Raw genomic sequence first — 6,399 nt, 5'->3', positions numbered from 1 at the left:
CCCCGCGGCCCGGCCCTAGCAACCGTGCCCCGCCCCTTCTGGCCCTGCTTCGCCGCCATTGGCTGGCTCGCCCGGCCTGGGCCAGGTATTGGTCAGCGGAGACGCCGGTCGGGGAGAGTCCCCGCCCCCCGTGTAGGTGAGAGGGTCTGCGGGAGATTTGCGGTGTTCTGCAAACGGGAGGGTCTCCCTTCCCGACCTGTCCTTTCCTACGGGATGGACGGCAGTGCCTCTTGACTTACCTCACCCGCTACCTCCACCATCCTTTACGAGACGCAGCTCCGAGGGCTGGAGGTAGAAAACCGTACAAAAAACGGCCAAGGGGACGCGTGCCAGCCCATCCATCACCCAGTAGGTTGAGGCCTATCCTGGCCGGTGGGGTGAGTGGTAGGCGGGGGAGTGGTGTCCTCAGGGGAAGGCTCTAGAGAATGCTTTGTACCTGGACGACACAAAGGAGCTAAAGAGTACAGTTTTCTTGAATTTATCCATGCATTTAAAAATTTTTACTGAGCACCTATTAGGTGGCTGAGCTCTAGTGAAGATGAAGCTTTTGGCCATGACTTCCATAAGTCTTAAAAGGAGAGGGAGACAAACCATGCCTGAACCAACTCTAATTCTGTGTGAGAGATAAATACTACAGAGGAGTGGGCCCGAAGTATTTTAGGGGCTCGGGAAGTGTTGAAGGGGCATTTATGACAATGGGGATGTGTCTTGAGCTGGGCGGTGAACAGTTGTGGGGATATGGAGAACAAAGGACTCCTCGCAGGAACTCCAAGACAGGAAGCAGGGGTGAGTGCCAGAAATTTTGAGCGTCTTCTGGCCAGAGGAGATACTAAGGTGAGAGTTAACTTGGAAGAACAGTTCGGCCCAGGTCCTGGAGGGTCTTGGATGTCAAACTCAGCTGTGAGCTTATAGGTAGATGGTAAAAATCTTCTAGTGTGTTTTATACCTATGAGTGCAAATGTTCAGACGATATCCTGAGGACAGTGGGGAATCATATCCTTAGGACAGTGGGGAATCACGGAAGGCCTTTAAGCAAAGGAGGAGCAATCAAATTTGCATTTTAGAAAGATCAATGATCATTGCAGAGAATGGATTGGGAATTGGGAGGAGGGAGACAAGTTAGGAAGTCGTTTCAATAATGAGGAAAGATTATGGTGGCCTAAAGAATGGGGAGGTAGCGGAATGAAGGTGGGGATGGATTCCTTAGACACTTGGGAGCTAAAAAAGAGCTGGACTTGGTGCCTGGTGGGGCATGTAGGAGAAACGAAGAATGACTTCTAAATTCCTGGCTTGAGTAAACAGAAGGAAGAGGTGGCAGGGTTTTTAGGAGAGGATATGTTCTGGCTCTGATGAGTTTGAGATGCCAGTGGGACATCCAAGTGCAAGTGTCCCATGGGCAGTGGAATACGCCTGACTGGAGCCTGCGAGAATAGTCTAAATCAGAAATAGAAATGTGGTGGCCTGTAGTGCCTTGTAGACATCTGCCACACCAGTGGATGGGTTTGTTGGGCTTTCCAGAAAGTATATACAGGCGTAAGAAAAGAAGGCCTAGGACAGAGCCCTGAGAAGTCCCCAAGTCTGATGTCTGCAAAGGAGGCTGAACCTGCAAAGTTAATTGAGGTGAACTGTGCAGATGGCAAGATAGTCAGTGGTAGACCATGGTGTCTCAGAAGCCAAGGGAAGAAAGTGTTGAAGGCTGATGAATAATCAAGAAAATAAGGTCTGAAAAAATCCACTGGATTTAGAAATAAGGAAGTTGTTGGTGATCTTTGCAAAAGTGGTTTCAGTGGAGCGATGGGAACAGAGGTCAAATTACAGTGAGTTGAGAAGTGAGTGGGAAGGTGAGGAAGTGAAGACTTTTGAGACATTTGGCTCTTCCCAAGAAAAAAAAAGGAGAAGGCAATAGCTGGAAGGAGACAAAGGTTTTTATTCAGATAAGAGAAATGCTGTTGGCATAGATCCAGCAAAAGGAAAAAAGAAAAAATAACAGAGAAAAGGAGATAACTGAGACAATAACACCCCCCAGAAAAGGAATAAGGTCAGGGATCCAAAGCACTGGTGGAGAAATTCATCTAGAAAGCAGAGAGACACTCGCATTGTGACAAAAAGGAAGCATGTGAGATCAGTACATTAGTAGTTTTGGTGGCAGGAAGTTGAGGAAATCCTTGTTTGGTGGTTTGTACTTTCTCTGAAATGCAGACATGATATCAGACAGTGAGAGTAGGATTGGAGGTGGTGTGCGAGATCTGAGAAGAGCAGAGAAGGACTGAACTAGCCTCAGTGAGTGAAGAGTGGGTGCAAGATGACTGAGCAGCATACAGATTTCTGGGCAGTTATGAGGCCTGTTGAGGTTGGTGACCATTCATTGTAGCAGCAGCGGTCTACATGGTTGTGTGGGAGATATTTTTCCCCAAAAGTTATTCAGCCATCTAGCGCAGAGAGGTTAATTGAATCCTTTCAGGTTTGGGTTTCATCAGGTAGATGAAATGGAAGGACGAAGGACAGGAAGTGGATGATCCTGGCAAAAGGCTGAGATGATGGAGCTTAGAACCTACCCTACACTGCATAAAAGAGCAGTATGACAGTGTTATGGACTGGGTGGCCCAGTGAAGTCATAGAACACATATCTTGGAAATAGTTGAATGAGACAGGTGTGATCAGAAAGTGGAATCATGAAGCTTGAGTTGTTCCAAGTGATGACAAGGTCCAGGGTGTAGCCATGGGAGTTGGTGGCTGGAGTGGAATATAGAACACAATCAAGATGTTGACATGGCCAGTCCCCTTAGGTGATGGCAGGACTTGAAGAGGGAAAGGATGCTTGTGAGCCAGGTACCAAAGCCCTTGATGAATTAAGTACATTGTTCTGGAGTCTATAGGTGATGATATGAATATGAGGAAGGGTAATGGTCAATACAGCAGAGTGGCATGACCCTCAAAGTAGTAAAGGTTCTTGCAAGAAAAAAGTGGAATAAGGAACTGGGTGGGCCTTGGCCAGAAAACACTACCAGCCCCCCACCCCCCACCCCCCCCACCCCCACCCCCCCCCCACCCCCGCCCACCCGCCGCCGCCCGTGCCAATCCTGAGACCTCTGGGGTGTAAGAATTTAAGCAACTTCCACCTGGGAGGGCTCTGCAGAAGTGGCACCTGGGGTAGAGCCAACTTTGGAGACAAGCTGAGGGGAGGCAGAAGCTAAGGGTGGAGAAGGCTGCTGATTGGGAACAGAGGCCTTTGAGGGTAGAGTAAAAGCCTGGGAAGGAAGGAGGGTAGGAAATCAGGTTAGGGAAGGGGAAGCACAGAGCAGTGCAGGGGTGAGGAGAATGTGGGTAGAAAGATGATGGTTGGCCTAGAGAGTTTTTTTGTGGGGAGAGCACGCGAGCAGGTCTGTGGAGCAGAGTTGGGGGCAGAAGTGATCTGAGAGGAAAAGTGGGATCTGGGTAGAGTGAGGGTAAGTCTGAGGAGGGATGAAGCCAGAGGGCTTTGCAGGAGGGAGATGGGAAGAAAGGTGGTCTCTGGGGAGAAGATGGAGGGAAAGGCAGCTGTGGGGGGAAAGATGGGGTATGGGGGAGTCTGTAGGGAACCAATGAGTGGCTGGAGGGACCTGTGAAGAAAGTATGAGGGGGGAGCAGAAGGAAGGGAATCTATGAGAAGGAAGTGACCGGTTGTAGCGTGTATGCCCTGAAGGAGAAGTAAAGGCCAGAACACCCTCTGGCTGGGCCTGAGGTCTGAAGGAGAATGTTCTTTCTCTGTCTCTCTTCTCCCTCCTTCCCTCCCTCTTTCCAAATGGGGAGCTGAGAGTGAGGAGTTCGGATGGGAGCCCAAGGAGAAGGCCCCTGTCACATTCTGCAGGTGGATCTTGCAAGAACAGGGGACAGTGACTGCCTTGTCTCCAAGGCCATCTGGGGACAGGGAGCCAGGCTGGCAATGCCCTGGAGGCTTCTTGCTTTTAGAAACGTGTCTTTGATTTAGGAGGAGAAAAAAAAGCCCTCTGAGAAATTTTATTTAGAAACGAGACCAAGTGACCTTTTGGTTTTTAATACCTCCTCTCTTGTCACTAAGGACTTTTGACTTAGTACAATAGCTGGGCTTTTTGAGATTTTTGTGATTTTTAGTTTCCCTGCATGAAGAAGAGCCATTCGCCTGCTATAGAAATGATTTATGGATGAGTCCAGATTTATTAATCACCTCTGAAAATGGAGAGGAAATTAAAAACAAAGAGTTGACTCTGGGCTGAAGACAAAGTAGGTTTGTCGTCCTTTCAGAAGACTTTGCCAAGGTGAAAAGGCCACAAACAAACCAATTTGGACCATGGTTCCTAATCCGGATTTTAATTTCATGTGCTTTGATTTTTCAGACCATTTTCTCTCCAAGGTAAAATAATGACTATTTTAATTGGCTGCCACTTACAGAGAGATTCCAATAAGCGTGATGGCTTACGTATATTTTTCTCCTGCATTCCATGTGTGCTCTATTCTTATGATCAAGCTGGTGAGGCTGACTTTTACTGCATGCTGCATGCCATGATCAGTTGACTATAAATTAAATCCTCTTTTCCAAAAGCCATTTTCCATTAGTGCTAATTTGTTTGCTTCTCATTTCCACTGATCATTAGAGTCTCTGGTTGTGAGCACCAAATTGGAAATAATTTCCTTGACATTTCAAAAAAATCTCTCCCCTTCTTGAATGCCATTTGGCTGCAGCTAAAGAACATTATGGTTTGCAGAGGAACAGTTCACTCCAATTACAATTTAACTGACCGTTCATGGCACTGAATCCCTTCCTCAGTGTCCAGGGATGACACCGTTGCTGACATTGCTATTTCTTGTCATAGCTGTAAAATGCCTCATAGACTTCGCACTGGCCTTCTTGGATAGAGATTCTGCTACTCTGCACATGGCGGCTTTGGGAAGTTGGTAGTTTTATGGACCTACATATCATGGACCTTCGGAAATAACCATCCAAACAGGAGCTCGCTGATTTCTTCATCCATTCACCCAGCACACATTTATTAAACATCTATTTTGTTCCAGGCATTATGCCAGGCCACAAAGATAGGGAAGGGGACACAAAGATAGGGAAGACCAACCCCTGCCCTTGAGGAACTCACACTCTAGTGGGATGGATGGTTAAGTTTTACAAAATAGTAGGGAAAGAGGGGAAATAGGGGACCACAGAACCAACAGCACCTGCTGTCTTGGGGAATTAGCCAAAGGACAAAAAGGAAGCTGGCCATTCTTGATGTTAGAGCAGCAATGAGAAGCAGAGGGCCTGGGAAAGGCCTGGGAAGTTAAGAAGTGAGATGAGGTTAGCCTGGGACCAAGTTTGAAGGGCCTTGTACATTCATGTGGTGTTTAGACTTTACCCTGTAGGCCAGTAGGAGAAAGTTTGGGGAAAAGAAGAGAGAAAGGATAGAAGCTGGCAGGAAAGGGAGTCAAGGAAGACACTATTTATTTATTTATTTATTTATTTATTTAAATTTTTGGAAGACACCATTTACATACTGATTTTGGTTGATGAAAATTGAGCAGGTGTTTAAGGGGAGTCAGAAAGATGGAAAGATTGAAGACGGAGGGGCGGACTCGCACACACATGGAAGGGCTGGGTACTGACCTGATAGGGTAGAGAAGGGCGGTGCGCCTGATGGGCCCTATTTTCTCTGTGAAGTCAGAAACAGTGGGATGGGCATCCTGATTCCTCCCCCATTTTCATCCTCCATTGCCCGTCACCAGGTCCTGTTGCTTCTCCCTCTTTGGCGTTTCTGCTTCTCTCCAGCCCTACTGTCACCAGCATCTTTTCCCAAGATAAGGGAGACAGCCAGCTTCCTAACCGGTGCCCCACTTCCCGTCTCGCCCCCTTACGGTCACCTTTCTACACTGCAGTCAAGATGATATTTCTAGAACAGACTCTCTTCTTGTCACTCTGGACTTCAAACCCTTCAGTACCTTCACATGGCCCTCTAGATGAAGGGCCCACCCTGCAGCACAGCACGCACAGCCCATTCATTCTCTGGCCTCTGCCTGTTTCCTCAGTTTAATCTCTTGCCGCTTTCACCCTCAGACTGTGCTCCAGCCATTCTGAACAACCTCAGCAATGAAAATAGGAGCTAAGCTTTTTATGTGAGGTGGTCTACTGGCCCTGTGAGGTATCACCTCTTCTCATGTAAGAGAACTGACGCTTAAAGGATTTAAGTACTTTGTGTGAGGTCACAGAGCCAGGAGGAAGGAGATCATGGAGCTCTGGTGTCTGGGTTCCTAACCACAGCCTGTACTGCCTTCCACTTGCCTACTTGAGAGACAGTTCCATCATTCTTCACCTAGCTATCTACAGATCACCTTTCAGCTCAAATGGCATCTTTTCTGGAATGCCCTCCAGAACAGCCACTACCCCAATCATGGCTGGTT

General features: G+C 47.8%; 1 protein-coding gene across 4 annotated transcripts in view; it reads left to right on the top strand.

Moving 5' to 3' along the window:
* The first annotated feature begins 48 nt into the window (after positions 1–48).
* ARMH1 (armadillo like helical domain containing 1) overlaps positions 49–6,399 on the top strand; it is a 49,720-nt gene continuing 43,369 nt past the window's right edge. Inside the window, exon 1 of one of the 4 annotated variants that reach the window (XM_025420350.3) lies at positions 49–348. The gene's annotated coding sequence lies outside the window, so the exon portion shown is untranslated. The remainder of the gene's footprint in view (positions 349–6,399) is intronic. The other 3 variants (XM_025420356.3, XM_025420358.3, XM_025420359.3) reach the window with 3 other exon arrangements.

Source organism: Canis lupus, chromosome 15, assembly GCF_003254725.2.
Source record: "Canis lupus dingo isolate Sandy chromosome 15, ASM325472v2, whole genome shotgun sequence".
Taxonomy (NCBI): domain Eukaryota; kingdom Metazoa; phylum Chordata; class Mammalia; order Carnivora; family Canidae; genus Canis; species Canis lupus.
Note: the sequence above shows the minus strand (reverse complement) of the source record. Positions and strands in the feature narration are given on the sequence as shown.